Below are 17,731 nucleotides of genomic sequence, written 5' to 3' on the forward strand. Positions count from 1 at the left end.
TTCCTGAATACGTTAACCATGTGTTCCATGGCCTATGACCTGCAAGAGGTCTTGCGCTGCTCGTCGTCAGGATCCCAGGGCTTGTGCTGCCTGTGTTGCCAGGGAGCTGGGCGACTGCTGAACGGCTGCTGAACACAGCTGCCTGAAGTTAATGGTTCAGGAGCCACCATCTGGGCGGGGTTCTGTCTCTCTGTACACCACACAGACACGTCTGGAGGGCAAAGCAGTGCTCAGTCTCACAAGTTCACATCCTGCTCATTAGAAACCTTTCCAGGTAGAAGGTCCGACCTTCTGAATACTAAAACTTCAGGTGAGTCATTAGAGTCTCACATTTAGGGAAGTGTAGACCACGTTAGTCAGCCAGACAGTGTGACAGATCGGACACTAATAGGTAACTTGGCAAGCCACAGGGGCCTTACTAATCAGTTAGCTCTGACAACCTTTTTAAAAAAAGTACAAAGCCAGTTAGAGTTGTGCTGAAGGAGCTATTACATAGTCCTGCAGTTAAGGCTGAGTATTCAGGCACACCATGTGAGGCGCGGAGAGGATTTATCCTGTGCCATGGCTGTTCTTAACTCACCTGGTGTAATTTCCCTCAGAGAAGGAACTGGACTGGGGGTTCTGGGGACTTGGGCAGGAAGATCTGAGTCTTGGGCTCGTCAGTGAAGAGCAGAGAAGGATCTGAGAAGTAGTGTCTCATCTGCAAGAGGAGGCTGGGGCATACATCCAGGCAGGCTGCCCAATCAGTTGTCAACTCGAAAGGCCTGGGCAGATTCTAGGTATATACAAGGTCTGTTCAGAAGGTATCCAGCCATGTACTATGAAAGATAGAGACATTTATTGAAGAAGATACAAGATACAAGAAACATTGTACACAAGACAATGTCACTTCAGTTCCATTCAAAGTAGGTGCCTTGGGATCCCACACAGTTCTTCAATCACCATCAGCTGCCCCATTGTATTTTCCTGAATCTCATCCATGGTCTGAAATCCCTTCACTTTCAAAGGTGATTTTAGTTCTGGGAAATGCCAGAAGTCACAGGGCACCAAATTTGGGCTGTAGGGGGCTGAGTCACCTGTGTTATTTGATGTTTCATCAAAAAAACTCTGCAGGAGACGTGATGCATGAGTGGGTGCGTTGTCGTGATGAAGCTGCCAATCACCAGTTGCCCGTAGCTGTGACCTTCTAAATCATCTGAATAGTTTCCATGAGGAATGTCCAAGCTTAAAGCAAAATTTGATGCAGATTTTTTGCTCTACTCTCTCAGTCATTTTGAATGCAATGGCCACACAGTACACATGCTCACTCACTGGCATCTACCACCTCCACTGACTAGTACAGTGAAGTCGTCATTGTTCACACATGCGCATTCTAGTCCACTCCCCTTGGCTGCCCAGTTCCATCACTGTGGTGCAAATCGTTCCTGTTTCTCAAAGAGAAGTAGTTATTACTATTTGTAAGTAGCAATTTTAAAGTAGATTCATTTGAAATGCCCTGTTGGCAGAGAGTTCAATGGACACCCCAGAGCGGCAGAAAGAGGAACGAGTGAGTTGCTGGGGGCATCAATGATGAAACTGATGCTGTCCGACTTGAGGTGCGTCAAGAAGGGAAGTTTCTTGGGAAAAGACAGTAATGCTGTCCAGTAATGCCGGAGAAGCCAGAAGGCAGCAGGAAAAGAGTGAAACCTGCTATGAGACGGCTGTGTCCCTGAAGGAATCCATAAGCACAATTCTACAGGAGTTGAGTAGGGATGCTGTGGGCATTACTCACTTACAGGGTCACCAGCAGCTGGAGCTGACTCAGTGGCATGTAATACATGCACAGTAATCTGGACAGATTTCACAAATGTTTGCAACATGGTAACACTTTAAGCCAGTTTCAGATAACAGTGACATATCTAACAAGTACTTTACTTAAGCAAAATAAAAATGTGGTACTTTAGAATTAAGTGATATTTAGAATATAAATGAATAACTATTTATTATCAGGGAGTTGTCTATACAGGACAATGTTTAACCTGCTAGGAGGGCAAGCTGGGGGCGGTTCCCCCCAGAAGCATAGCTTCCCAGGAGGGAACCCATGTGCATGGTCTCTGCACCCAAGTCTCCTGTTTGTAGGAGCCTTAATTGGCAGAGTTATTGGAGAGAGACCCACCTCTTTCTTCATAGACCAAAGCATGTGAAGAGAGAGAACTGGATGGGGTTAACATAACAAGTTCTTTCCCAACCATAGTTGCCTGGCCAGGGGAGGGGGGGTGGCTTGGAAGAAAACCTAGGATGGAGAACGTTGTAAATTCTTCCCTGTGTCCCCAGAAACGAAAATGTTAACAAGCCCACTCCTTGGACATTGTCTACCCCAGGAACAGCAGAGATTTTAAAGTAAAAACTCTCGTGTCAGAAGGCCCCTAATCCCTAGGAAAAGTCTGGTGGCCTTGAGGCTAGGCCCTTGGTGGTGTGGACCAGGAGTCAGGAGGAGAGAGTTCTGGCACTGGCACTCTGCTCCCAACTGCAGGGGTGGCCTTGAGTGAGTCAGTTGCTTCTCTGAGCAGCAGTATTTTCCCTTAAAATTTTGAGATGGGACTGGAATCATTATACCTGGAGAATAAATCATACAAATCCCTCGCGACCGCCACCCTAGTCATAATAGCTCACCAAGGAAGTGGTTTCTAAACCAAGATGAAATGTCATTCTTACATCAATCCTGATAGCCTCTGATAGGGTATTGTCAAATCTCTTCTTGTCCCAATGATTAAGGTTTTATGATGAATTTATAGGAATTTGCCATATTAGTACAGAGAAGAGAAACTCTGAAATTCTGCATAAATAAGTCTTTGTTATTTTCTAAGTCAGCTATGTACTACATACATTTACACGTGCATTCTTAGCGATCAGCCAATGGTAATTTAAAGCCCACTGTAAGACTGATATGACTCTAGGCACATTTCAAATAAAAGAGAATTACTCATAACGCAAACAGATTTTTCATGCCGGAGGAGATTTTAGAGATTATCTGTTGTCCAACTCCATCAGATGACAGAAACTGAAGTCCAGGGATGGGGAATGTTTTGCTTAAGAACACAAAGGAAATCCAAGTCAGAATCAGGAGCAGAAATCATATCAATGATATATGACTTCGAGTCACTCCTCAGAGGAGATAAGGCAGGATTCCCCGCCTGCTCACACAACGGGGGGGACAGCATTCCTCAGATGTCAGCGTCTGCCAGAATCCCAGGAGGTGCGTGGAAAATGCAGTTTCTTCAGCCTGCCCCACTCCCCAGGCCATGGATTCCGTAGGCCTGGGGCAAGGTCCAAGGAAGGGCATTTAACAATCTTCCCAGTTTATTCTGATGGAGGAGCCCCAAGGGCAACTTTTAAGAAAAATATTGAATTCAATTGGTATATAAAGTCCTCAGTGAAGTTCAAACAGGTTGGTTAAGTCCAACTGGTGCTGACCGCAGTGGGCCTCAACCACAGGCATGGGACAGCATGTCCATCTCCTGTCATGAAGATGGACTATTGGTGCCAAATGAGGACCACTGATCACAGAGGACCACAGGCATTGGTCATAGCCCTTGTCCAGCCTTGACATGCCATAGGCTCAACTCTCAAGTTGCTGGGGACATCCTTGATGGTTCTTTCAAACTATGAGATAGCCTCCCACATGTTCTTAGGTTCAGTCTTTGTCAGATTTAAAATGAACACCCACAAGAGAATGGACCTTTCCAGTTATTCATAACATAGCTTCGGTGGCACTTGGAGCCCAGTGAACCCCCAGAGACATTTGTTTGCATGTGTGCATCAGGATAACCTGAATTTTTGGTGACCATGTGCACTTGTTTGTTTTTAAAAGTGAGTCTACTTATTAGATGCTTGTATTAGTAAAATTTGTTGTTGCTGTAATGGTGGGCAAGGTTAGGAAACCTAGCTTAGGCCAAAAAGGTGGAACTAATAACATGAGTATCTTAGAAAACACAGGCAGGAATGGTCCCAGGCCTCAGGAAAACACTGAGACCAGTTACCAGGCCATGAAAATGGAAGCAGAAAGTTGGCAGTAACTCCCTGGCATCTCTGGTCAGACTTCATATTTCTCTCATTTATCTACCTCCTTCTGTTCCTCTGTGGACTGACTGGCTGCCAGCTGTGGGCCACATGATATTCCACAGCCAGGTCACAGGTTCCCATAATTATGACCCAGAAATAACCACTGATAACATGTTAGAATGTGTGCTTTAGGTTACCTTATGCCTAAGTGTATACTGTGAAACAAAATTGGGATCTTATGTGATATAACTCTCATTTAATTGATCTATTAACCAATGTACCACAAATTTTCATTTCATCTATTTTCTACATGCTCATTTTTAATAGTAGACTGGTATTCTATCATATGGATGTCCAGTAGAATCTCTGGTGTCCAGTTTGATCAGAGTACCTTAAACCCCAAGCTATTTTTTTTTTAGATTGAAATATATTTACCAATTTAGAGAAAAGACTTTGGCATCATTACAGTTTTCTTCCTTAATATTTTACAGTTGTTCACTATCATCTAATTCAACAGCAATTTTTTTTTGGCAGGTCAGCTTTATCCAGTCTTTCTAAAACATTTAATCCAGTTTTTAGAGAAATAGAAAATCTCTCTATTTCATTGTGAACATACTGTTTAATTAAATTGCATAATTAAAACTATAGCAGCTATAGCATAAGAAACAATAGCAGCATGAACAGGTTTGGGAACAAACGCATCTGGTTCCTGGTGAGCACAGAACATACCTCGTGGGAGTGTAAGTGTGTGGGTAGCTACAGAGAGCCTTCTAGCTGTGAGCATTCAGCATGCTGGGTGTCAGACAATACATAAAGAACAAAGAGTTGTGGCCAATCCAGGGGCTATTTAGATTTTAAAGAACATTTCTATTATTCAGCAATTTACTTAACCAATTTCCTATGTTGGACATAAAGATAATTTTGTGGGATACTTTTATAATTATTCCCAGAATTGGAACTACTAGGTAAAATTATATACATTTTAAAGACTTTAAATATACATTTTCAAATTGTTCTCCAGAAAGGTTTCCCTGGGCTTGATATTTTAAAATACAATTTAAAATAATAAGAGACCTTTTAGCAGGGAGTCTAATCAAGAACCAACTCATTTTTCTGCATGTGGCAGGAATTTAAGTCTGATTCTTTATCCTAAAATAATGACTTCACCCCTTCAAAGATATGGCAGAAAAACACCTTCCCTTTGTTTTCTTGTGACAATAGCAACAGTTCCCATGGATGAAATTTATTTTTCATCTACTAATTCAACCCATTTGGTTTTAGGATGTGGCCAGGCAAAATGAGCCAAAAATGCAAGATTAAGGCAACTTGAGTTTTAGGCGGTGTATATAGTTGAGTTTTGGGTTTGGCTGATACAAACAGTTTCCATGGTTTGGGAGTTTTTGTTGTAGCAACAAGTTCCTTGAGCAGTAGTTCGCAAAATGCAAGGTCCCTCTGTGAGGAACATTTTGAACTTGGAGAATAAAGGATCAGACCAGCTGGTGTCTTGGATGCCATCCTTCACCAAGCTCACGCCAAAAGTAAAAGTCTTCAGTTTCTCTCAAGTTTTTTCATTGTTTGGAATTTCCCAGGGGTCGTATTCAACTTACCAATATCAACAGGGCTGGAATGGGGGACACTGGAAGAGGTATATGACTCAGACTAATATGAAATCACTCTATTCTATCTGAGAGGGTGGACGTGTTCCTCCCAAGGGTGTTTGTCAGTGGAGATCACGAGGGCAGGAGACTTGAGAATGGATGTGGTAGAAAACAGGCCTTGGACGGAGTGCTGAAGATGAAGCCGAAACATGGGCCCCAACTAAGTCACCCATCACCGGAGCCATGCTAATGGCCAGTGTCAAGGAACTGAATCTAAACAGGGGCATTTGAATAAGCAGGGGAGTCAGTACGCGGGTGGGTGGGATGAGGTCTGGGAAAATTCTGCTGGGACTAGATGGCACTGCCTGTTGGTGGGTTTGTATGTGCATATACTTTGGCAAACATTGTGTAGGTAAATTGTGCTTGCTTTGAAAGGCTGGGGTGAAATGGGCCGTGATAGTCGTGAACGGAATGCCTGCAAAGGGCAGTGGGGGAGTGGGGAAGTTCATCTGAACTCCAGGTTTTTAAAAAGGAGGGAGAAGAGGAGAGTGAGATGGGCCTTCTCTGGTACGACGGTCAGTCCTCGCCCTGAAAGTAGGGGGCAAGAGGGCTCCCTGATCCCTCTTAAATAAAAGTTTAAAATACCCTAAGAGAAATTCACTGTTTTTTTCACTTTTTTAATTGTTGTTCAGATATAGTTATCTCCATTTTACCCCCGCCACTCCCCCCCTGTTTTTAGGAACAGATAATATCTGAAAGTAGTTTCAGAATGAAAGCTACAAATATAGATATGTAAAACATGTATAAGATAAAATGCATGATGAAACCATGTACCTGGTTGAGGAAAAATAGTTTATCATTACCTTTCAAGTCCTCTGCAGGTTTTTCCCCTTTTGGAGAAAATTATTTTGATTTTCATACTGATCATCACCTTGCTTTTCTTTAAGATTTCACCTTTTATATTTATCTCCCTATTACACACATTGTTTGGTTTTACCTATATTCAAACCTTATATAAATAAACTCACTGTATTCTGCAACATTTAAAAATCAACCTTATGTCATGGGATTCCCCCACAATGTACATGTGTCTATAGTATATTTGTATCATTTCTATATAAAATTATATTGAGTGAATATGCCACAATTTAAATTTTATCCTGCAACTGGTGGACATTTGGGTTATTTCTAGGTTTTTGCTGTCACTGAACAGTGCTGCTGTGAACTTTCTTCCCAGGGCGTTCCGGTTCGTGTGTGCAGGAGGGTCTCTAGGCTTAGTCCTAGGAGAGAAGAAGCAGAATCGTAGAGCTTATGAATCTAGTAGGAGAGTGAGATGACAATACCCTACTAGAAAATGCCAAATTATTTTCCAAAGGGGTGTCACCAGGTTAAATTTCCACCAGTGGTATGTAAGTAACAAAATCACCACTCATTCTACTTATTTTCAGAATTTTTAACTTTTGTTTATCTGGTAGGCATGAAATACTATTGTATTGTAGTTTTAATTTGCATTTTTCTTATTACTAATACGTTTATACTTTCAAGTTTAGTGCTGTGTCTTCTTGTTTGTAATATCTGTTTAAGATTTTATCGTTTTTCTTTTTTTATTTGTAAAATTTCTTTATATGTTCTGAATATTGAACTCTTGTCAGTTATATCCTTTGCAAATATCTTCTCCCAGTTGGTGGCTTATCTTTTTATTTTTTTGTGGTTTTCTTCAATATATGGAAGTACTTAATTCTAATATAGTTAATATTTGCCTAGTCTTTAGCATTTGTGCTTTTAAGCTTTATTTACAAAAATGGTTTCTTATCTCACGGTCATAAAGATATTCTCCTATGTTTTTCTATAAATGTTAAAGTGTCACCTTTCTTTCCCAAGTCTCTGATTCATCTGGAGTTGATTTTCACGTGACCTGTGAGGAAGAGGTCCCATGGGATTGGTTTTCCTTATGGATTGCCAGTTGTGCCATTTCCTTCAAAGTTCATCTTTCTTTACTGTTCTTTAATCTCTCTCTGTCATAAACCCCAGGTGTTCTCTGTTCTGTTTTGTCCCGGACTCACACTCCATTGTTTTAATGGATATAACTATGCAATAATTTTTATATCCAATTAGGCAAATTTCTCCACTCCCAACCTATTTTTTAAAATATATTTTATTGATTATGCCTTTAGAGTTGTCCCATTCCCCCCTTCACTCCCCTCCACCCTGCACACCCCTCCCCCACCATTCCCCCCTTTTGTTCATGTCCATGTGTCACAAGTTCTTTAGATTCTATATTTCCCACAGTATTCTTGCCCCCCCCGTCTATTTTCTACCTACTGTCTATGTTACTTATTCTCTGTACCTTCTCCTCACTTCTCCTCCTCCCACTCCCCTGTTGCTAACCCTCCATGTGGTCTTCATTTCTATGGTTCTGCTCCTGATCTAGCTGTCCTCTTAGATTGCTTTTGTTTTAGATGTGGTTGTTAATAACTGTGAGTTTGCTGTCCTTTCACTGTTCATATTTTTTATCTTCTTTTTCTTGGATAAGTCCCTTTAACATTTCATATAATAAGAGCTTGGTGATGATGAACTCCTTGAATTTGACCTTATCTGAGAAGCACTTTATCTGCCCTTCCATTCTAAATGAAAGCTTTGCTGGATAGCATAATCTTGGATGTAGGTCTTTGGATTTCATGACTTAGAATACTTCTTTCCAGACCCTTCTTGCCTGTAATGTCTCTTTTGAGAAGTCAGCTGACAGTCTAATGGGCACTCCTTTGGAAGTGACTGTCCCCTTATCTCTTGCTGCTTCTAGAATTCTCTCCTTCATTTTAATCTTGGGTAATGTAATTCGGATGTGCCTTGGTGTGTTCCTTCTTGGGTCCAACATCTTTGGGACTCTCTGAGCTTCCTGGATTTCCTGGAAGTCTATTTCCTTTACCAGACTGGGGAAGTTCTCCTTTATTATTTGTTCAAATACGTTTTCCACTGGTGGCTGTTTCTTTTCCCCTTCTGGTACCCCTATAATTCTGATGTTGGAACGTTTAAAGATGTCCTGGAGGTTCCTAAGCCTCTCCTCATTTTTTTGAATTCTTGTTTCTTCATTCTTTTCTGTTTGGTTTTTTGTTTCTTCCTTCTGGTCCACTCCCTTGATTTGAGTCCCAGTTTCCTTTCCATCACTATTGGTTTCCTGTGCATTTCCCTTCATTTCAATTAGTTTAGCCTTCATTTGTTTCTCTAACTTGTGACTAAAATCAACCAATTCTATGAGCATGCTGATAACCAGTGTCTTGAACTGTGCATCTGAAAGGTTGGCCATTTCTTGGTCACTTAGAATTATAGGCTCTAGGCCCTGGCTGGTGTAGCTCAGTGGATTGAGCGCGGGCCTGTGAACCAGACAATCGCGGTTCAATTCCCAGTCAGGGCACATGCTTGGGTTGCAGGCCAGTTTCTGGCAGGAGCCAGTTCCCTGCAGGGGATGCATGAGAAGCAACCATACATTGATATTTCCTTCCTCTCTCCTTCCCTTCCCCTCTAAAGATAAATAAATAAAATATTAAAAAAAAGAATTATAGGCTCTGGGGCTTTGAGCTATTCTTGAGTCATAATGTTTTGGTCTGTTCGCACCTGTTATGTATGAGGAGTGGAGTCTTAGGTGTTCACCAGGGCTGGGTGACCCAGTCGCTGGGTTGTGATGATGTATGTGGGGGCGGGTCAGAGAGGGGGAAAAAAATGGCACTTTTCTCCATTGTCTCTCAGATTTCTGTTCCCTCTCCAGCTTCCCACAAGCAAATTGGGCCCCTCTGGTGCTGGTTCCCAGGTGTGTGGGCCCATGTACTCTCCAGGACCCTGTGGGTCTCTCCAACAAACTCTCTGTGACCCTGGGAGCCTCTCCCAGCCCCTCAACCCCGAGAAAGTCTTTCCAGTTGGTGCTTTCAGGCTCTAATTCCTGTCTCTGGGGCCCTAGGCTGAGTGGTCTGTCTCACTGTTCGCTCCTTCGCTTGGTTTATCTGCACACGAATGTGTGACCACAGTCAGCCAGCCGCCCTGTGCCCTCACTGGGTCCGCCCATTGCCACCCCACTCCTGGGATCCACCAATCTCCTCTGCCTACACTCCTGGGTCGATCCCACCGAATGATCTTTCCTGCCTGACCTGCTCTGCCACTGACTCCGCCCCTCTTACCACCCCTCTTACTGGCTGAAAGGTTCGTTGTCGTCGGCCTTCCATACAGTTCAATTTTCTGTGTTTGGGCTGCGTTTTTGTTATTAAAACTTTGTTGTCTTTAAACTCAGTTGTGGGAGGAGGCACAGTGTTTCCACCTACTCCTCCATCTTGGCCGGAAGTCCCACTCCCAACCTATTTTTAAAAAATCAAGATAATCCTCACTACTTTTTGTTCTTTGTGCTTCTACATGTATTTTAAACACAGTCTACTTACAAACGTACCTATGTACATACAAAAGGGAACATTAAAAATAAACTTCTCGTGAGCTTTGCGCGGTGGCAGTATGGTAGCCAATGAGGTTTATCTGAGGCACGATTATTGCTAATTGAAAATAAACCCCCTATGGAGAACCCAGAAACAAACCAAACTCTCTACAGTCAATTAATATTTGACAAAGGGGGCAGTAACATAAAAATGGGGTAAAGATAGCCTCTTCAACAAATGGTGTTGGGAGAACTGGACAGCTACATGCAAAAAAATGAAACTCGAGCACTAACTTACACCATACACCAAAATAAACTCAAGGTGGATAAAAGACTTAAATATAAGCCGTGACACCATTAAAGTCCTAGAGGAGAATATTGGCAGGAAAATATCAGATATTTCACGCAGCAACATTTTTACTGATATGTCCCCTAGAGCAAGGAATATAAAGGAAAGAATAAACAAATGGGATCTCATCAAAATAAAAAGCTTCTGCGCAGCTAAAGAAAACAGCCTTAAAATAAAAAGACAACCAACTGTATGGGAAAACATATTTGCCAATGATACCTCAGATAAAGGTTTAATCTCCAAAATATACAAAGAACTCACACGACTTCACTCTAAGAAGACAACTAATCCAATTAAAAAATGGGGAAAGGACTTGAACAGACAATTCTGCAAGGAGGACATACAGAGGATCCAGAGACACATGAAAAGATGCTCAATATCACTAGCTATCAGAGAGATGCAAATTAAAACTACAATGAGATACCACTTTACACCGGTGAGAATGGCTATCATAAACAAAGCAATAAACAACAAATGTTGGAGAGGGTGTGGGGAAAAGGGGACTCTGGTCCACTGTTGGTGGGATTGCAGACTGGTACAACCATTATGGAAAACAGTATGGAATTTTCTCAGAAAACTAAAATTGGACTTGCCTTTTGACCCAGCAATTCCACTGCTGGGATTGTATCCTAAGAACCCTAAAACACCAATCCCAAAGAACCTATGCACCCCAATGTTCATAGCAGCACAATTTACAATAGCCAAGAGTTGGAAGCAACCTAGGTGCCCGTCAGTAAATGAATGGATCAAAAAACTATGGTACATATACACAATGGAATTTTATGCTGCAGAAAGAAAGAAGGAGCTCCTACCTTTTGCAACATCATGGATGGAACTGGAAAGCATTATGCTGAGTGAAATAAGCCAGGTGTTGAAGGACAAATACCATATGATCTCACCTTTAACAGGAAGCTAAACAACAAAACAAACAAGCAAGCAAAATATAACCAAAGACACTGAAATAGAGAACAGGCTGACAGTGACCAGAGGGGAGAGGGGAGGGAATTTCAGGGAAAATAGGGGAGGGATTTAAAGGAACATATATAAAGGATACATGGGCAACAACTGAGAAGGGTGGAAATGGGAGGGAGAGGGGGAGCACGGGGGGTGGGATGGGATTGGAGTAGTAGACAGAAAACTGTACTTGAAAAATAATTAAATAAAAAAATTGGGGAAAAAAAGAAAATAAACCTCCTGTGCTTTTTATCTCCATGGCATGAATTTATAGATTTTAGGATAACTAGCATTCCTACAATGTTGAGTTAGCCAATTCATAACACATTCTAGTTCTACATTTATTTATTTTTCTTTTTGAAATGACATGTTGTAGTTTTCTCTATGAAGGCTTCACACATATTTTTGTTAAAATATATAGTACATATTTTTGATGCTATTGGAAAACTTTTAGAGATCACAGTTTAGAATTCTTTATTCATATGTTAGCTATTTAAGTTGTAAACCGAATCCCCTCACTACCTCTGCCGGGCGGGTGACCAGAAGAGTTTATTAAACACAGTGGCTGCTCAATAACGAACACTTACTGTCCAGGTGTCCTTTATACTTGTTCATGGGGGAGGGCAGGGCTGGGAATATAAGACAGAAAACTGTACTTGAACAAGAACTAAATAAAAATAAAAATTAAAAAAGAAAAAAAATAATGAACACTGACTGACTGAATATGCGATTGTGGGGAACACTAAGATAGGAACACAGAGAAGATGGAAGCACATACTTCTTGGTCACATGGTGTTCTGGAAATTTTCTAGCTCCATTTAATTTGAACAAATAAAATAATTCGAGCCTTAAAAATAAAAATAAAATTGTGAACCTGAGCATGTGGTACAGGTGAGAGATGAATGATGATTGGACTAGGGCGGGGGAGGTGGACATGGATGGGGTGAAGTGTGCGTGTATTTTAAAGATCAAACCATCAGGATGTGTTGATACAGTCATACGGTGTGCTATTGACATCTACTTTTCATACATATAGGGGTGACTTTTTATGAGCTAATATTCTGAAAACTTTATTTTTGTCAGTCTTTTGCATCTGGCTCAAAATGGTTTCTGTTAGAGAGGATTTTATCTTGCTTTTGCCAGGCTCCTGGGCAACTACCAAGCCCCAAACGTTTTAAACATTCATCCCAAGGATTTGGCGATGACCTAGGGAGAAGGAAGCCACATAAAAATCTGGCTTAGAGTTAAGAATACTCAGGGGAGAATTTCTCCCTCCCACTGTCCCCACAGTCTGAGAGAGGTACTTCTCCTGACATTTCCCTGGAATAGCGGCAAGTTTATTTTTTGTCCACCCCCCTAACCGAGCACGTAGCCCTGGCGAACCCCAGCTTCTGTGGGGCTCTCTTATTAGCTGCCATCCTATGTTGTGTACAGGACTTTGTCTCTTCTACCTGAACTCTTCGCAGTATATCAAACTGATACTCGGTTTCACCTGGGTTTGGTAAGTCCCTCAGGTGAAAGGCCAACCTGAGCTCTCTGCTTATCCTTTTAGTTTCTTGCTCTCAGTTTAGGTTATTTGGTTTCAGTTTAGGTCACTTAGAGAATGTCTGGTCTTCTGGACAGCTCATCAACAAAATTTAAAAGATGCCTAAAGACATTTTATCCAGGATTTTTAGTTGTTTCCAGCAGGGTCTCTAGCCCACAATGCTGCCGGAAATGGATATCAGTTTTACTTCTTTTATTTTATTCTTCGATTACAGTTTCCATTCAACACTCTTTTGTATTAGTTTCAGGCGTACAGCACAGCTGATAGACATTCACGTAGTTACAAAGTGCTCCCTCCATTAATGAGTGCCCACCTGGCCCCACAGATGGTTACCACTCCTTTAATTTGAGGCTTTAATCCTTGTTAAAATGTAAATGCCTGTGCTTGAGATAGCATGTTAAGGCAGTATTTCTCACAATGTCACCATTTTGTTAGATCGAATTTATTAAGGTGACACTGGTTAATAAAAATTATATGGGTTTCAAGGGTACAATTCTATAATACATCATCTGTATATTGTATTGTGTGTTCCCCACCCCAAGCCAAGTCTCCTTCAATCACCGTTTATCCCCCCTTTACCCTCTCCTGCCTCCCCTCACCCCCCTTTCCCTCTAGTGATCACCATGCCGCTGTCTGTCTATAATCACGATGTCTCTTAAAACCACTTCCATAAAAATTATCTGGCATGCTTGTTAAAATGCTGACCATGGTTCACATCTCAAACTTCCTGATACAAATCTTGGGGTGGAAGGAGGAATCATTTTTATTACATGTTCCCATGGAGAACTATGTTGTTAAGTTGTCTGCCTTTTATGCTTTTGTACACATTCATTTCAGATCCTTTTCTGAAACAAGTTTTCCTAGCAAAAAAAGCTTAGGACTATTTGATATCTGGAGGAAAAAGTCTTCCTGATGTAGACATGGAAAAAAAAAGGCTTTTTCTCTGTAAGGAATCCAGCATTCACTGATTCCGTTTTCCTGACCACTGCAGTGCGGGTACTACCAAGCATTCTCACCATTAGTTAGAGGTTATTTAATATCAAAACCGTTGCATAACTGGTTTCACTGAATTTTCTTGAGGCCATCCAAGGAAATGTGGAGAATCATTTTTCAGTCATATGCATAGAGAAACCGTGGAGTATCAGAAAGTTTCAATAGCTTCTCCCTCCAGAAAGAGGGGACAATATCTTTAAACTTTCTTATGAAAATATGCCTGAACGTAACTCCAATTATTCTCTTAGGAGAAATTCTTTGACATGGATATACTAAGTCAAAGATATGCATTTTTAAGACTCCCTATTCCCTATAAAAATACCTTTATTGTCCTGATTATGAAAAAAATCAGTATTAACTCAATATAGTTATATAGACACTTCAGAATTATTTAAGAAAAAATTAAAATTATCTCAAATCTGCCATCCGGTGAAAACCATGGTTAAACATGTTCATATGTTGTATATATTGTTAGATTTTTAAAATATTTTATTTGTATATTTTAGAGAGAGGGGACGGGATTGAGAAAGAGAGAGAGAGAAATATTGATGTGTGGTTGCCTTTCGTGCACCCCCTACTGGAGACTTGGCCTGCAACTTAGGCATGTACCCTGACTGGGGATCGAACTTTGGTTTGCAGCCCACGCTCAGTCCATTGAGCAACACGATCCAGGGCTCTTTTTAGACTTTTTTATGCATACAAACACTTTATCTTTAAAAAAACAGAATAATCCTGATTGTTATTTAATTTTTTCATCAACATTATATTGTGATCCTTTTTTCATGTCTGTAAATGTGAATTTTGGCAAAATGCATGTAGGTGTCCTACACAATGTGCTTAGCATCTAGCGGAATACCTGATACTATCAGGTTCTTCATTTGTTCATTTAATAAATATTTATTATCCAGCTTGTCATGCCTGTAACCCCTCCTAGGTAGTCAATTGCTGTCTTTCCTGAAAGGTCAGCTGTTAGAAACCCATGTTTTATACCACTTGTTCCCTTCTCTCCTCAGTCTGTGCCTATTAGGTGAGGGGTACCTAGAGGACCCAAACAACCCACAGGCTGGCCAGAGACCCAGGGTTTGGTCTTATAGACAAAGGATGAGCTAGCCAATGAGATTCCATTTCTTAGAAATTTAAATTCAGAAATACTCAAGGAAGAGGCAGTAATAGGAGCAGAATTGAAAAGTCATCTCGTAGTGCAAGAATGGAGGTGTTCTAAGGAACCAAGTTCAGGGCACATTCACAGAGAAGCAAAAACTGTGAGGTGAAGACCAGAACTGGAGAGGGAGGAAGCCCGTTGGTGGAGTGCAGCTGGGTGGTTCATGCTGGAGCACTAGGACACACTCCACACTCTCAGTCTGCTGGTGCCCCCTGTACAGTGCCACTCCCCTGTTCTCCCACTCATAGATCATTCGAGTGCGCGTCTGATCCCTGAAGCCTGAACAATATAAATGACACAAATTATTCTGACCCTTTAGACACAAGCATTACTTAAGCAAGTGGTTTTTGGTTTTAGATTTATAGTTGTTTTTCACATGTGTGTATAAATTTTTGGTGTGAATATATTTCTTGCTTCTGACTTCAGTGCACTGTGATTAGGAAGTATGGCCCGTATTCCATATTCCCAAAGGTCCCCCTTGTTGGAATGTGAGTTTTCTCTGTGGCTGAGAATAGTGGCCATTTCTGCAAGTGCCAAAAGACTGTGCATTCTCAATTTGAAGCTACATTTTAAATTAACTTTATTAAATATGTTATTTAAACACTCTCTATATTTTTGGTTTTCTAATCTTCCAGTAACTAAAAAGCAGTCTGTTAAATAAAGTCTTTACTATGGTACTGTTTCTGACCATCTTTTTCCTTATACTTCTATCACTTTCTAGAATTTGATGTATTTTATTTCCTTAAATGCTTTTTCTATTTAATGTCAATTGCCTTAATAATTCTGTCTGGTGTTAATCTAATGGCAACCTTTCTTTCTTTTTTTTGTGTATTTTTTGATATATCTCCAGCCATCCTTGTATTTTTTACTTTTTTTCTGTATCAAATTGTTTTACGTGCCTCTTGTCAAAAGTATAAAGATTTTTTTTGGACCTACTCAAAAATCTGTTCAATTAATAGCATAAGTTCAGACACTGCCTAGCCATCTCTAAGCCCATTTTGTTTTCCTTGTGGGCCCAGGGTTTCCCTTGTTGTCAGCCGTGGCCATGGGACTGAGTTTGGCTAACAGACTGTGGTGAAAGTGAAGTGTGTTCACGTCTCGGGCATGATTGCTTTATGGTCTGCATGGCAATGCCCATGGCAACCTTGCAAACCACAGGTGAAATGGTAGAGCCTAACTACCTGGAGCGGAGCACCTCTACTGCCAATTAGACTACGTATGAGAAAGCAATCAGCTCCTATTAGGAAGAGCCACTCAGCTGCTGATGCCACAGGGCCAGCATGCACTAATGCAACAAGTGGTAAGGAAAGTGAGCATTACCACAACAAAACACTAACACATGGAATACTGTCTTCGTAGTTGGAGAGTCATGCAGGAAGGCTAAGGGATGGAGAGCCATGATTTGCAAAGGCAAAACGTTTGGAAAATTTTGTTGGTGATGACTTGTAAGATAGGTAAGATTCCTAATGGGCCAATAGTGCACGGGAAGAAATTGAATAAAAAAATGTTAATGTTGCATACTAGCTTATGATGGCTGCATTATCCAAGATTTTAGGAGCAAGAGCTCAAGCAAGAACCTCTTGGCTCAAAAGCAGAAAAGAAAGAAAATAGAGTCTAGCAATTTGGGGTTTTTCATAGAAAAAAAATGACTGCCTCTAGAGCTCAAAGTGCAGGAAACTAGGTTGAAAGAGCTTTTTGAAGAATTAAAGCCCTTCAAGGCTTGGTCCCAGAGCAAAGAACTCATTAAAGGTGTTATATTCTCTCCAGGCCTCTCCAAATAGCCACCATTAAATTGAGAAAGAGTGGAAAGGAGTTGAGTGAGAAAACTAAATAAATTAGGTTTGAGAATTATGTCTAGAAAAGAAACTGGGGTTTGGTTACTGACAAAGATCTTCCTGGAAGCAAATAAATTATGAGCTATTAAGGGTTTGGAGAGAATTGTGTAGCCAAACAATCACAAGAACCTGGATGTCATTAGAAACCTCCTCTCTGATTGTAAACTAGAGTGGTTGGTGGATGGGGGAGACATGGTGGATCTCATCCATGTCATGATATAGCAGCCAGAAACTGCTCTATGGTGGCCATGGTGGTCAGTGCCTGTCGGGACACTTGCCAGACAGTTTCTGCTCTGTGTTTCATAAAGCTGCTGTACAAGAGGCCAAGTTCTGAACATTGTTTGCTCTTCCACCCAGCCTCCTGCCCTGCCTCTTCCAGACATATCGGGAAGGGTCTCACAGCAGTGGGGAGGCGGCGGCCCAGGCCTGCAGGCTTTCTCCCTGCTCTGGCTGCACTTGGGCTCAGCCACCTGTGTAGCTTCTGTAGAATGCTGCTGATCTGCATTAGGAAAGAGGTTTCAAGGGAGACTTAGGAGTGTTACAAGGTTCTCTGAGGCTCCTTTACATCTTCCTTTCCAAAAAAAATTGTAACAGCTTTATTGAGATCTAAGTAATATGCCATACAATTCACCCACTTAAAGGTTACAATTCAATGATTTTTCATATATACACAAATATGGGCAACTGTCACCACCACCAATTTAGGACATTGTTATTTATCACCTCAGAAAGAAACAAGCACTCTTTAGCTATGGTCCCATACTGCCCTCCCTGTTCCCTGACCTCTAAGCAAACACAAACCTACTTTCCATCTCTATAGATTTTCCTATTCTGGACTT

The 17,731-nt window shown here is 41.2% G+C and overlaps 1 pseudogene; it reads left to right on the top strand.

The window, feature by feature from the left end:
• Window positions 1-10,114: 10,114 nt before the first annotated feature.
• LOC118992686 (uncharacterized) lies at window positions 10,115-10,197 on the top strand (annotated as a pseudogene).
• Window positions 10,198-17,731: the final 7,534 nt, after the last annotated feature.

This window comes from Sturnira hondurensis, unplaced genomic scaffold (genome assembly GCF_014824575.4).
Source record: "Sturnira hondurensis isolate 20B ecotype Veracruz unplaced genomic scaffold, ASM1482457v3 Scaffold0008196, whole genome shotgun sequence".
In the NCBI taxonomy this organism is placed as follows: domain Eukaryota; kingdom Metazoa; phylum Chordata; class Mammalia; order Chiroptera; family Phyllostomidae; genus Sturnira; species Sturnira hondurensis.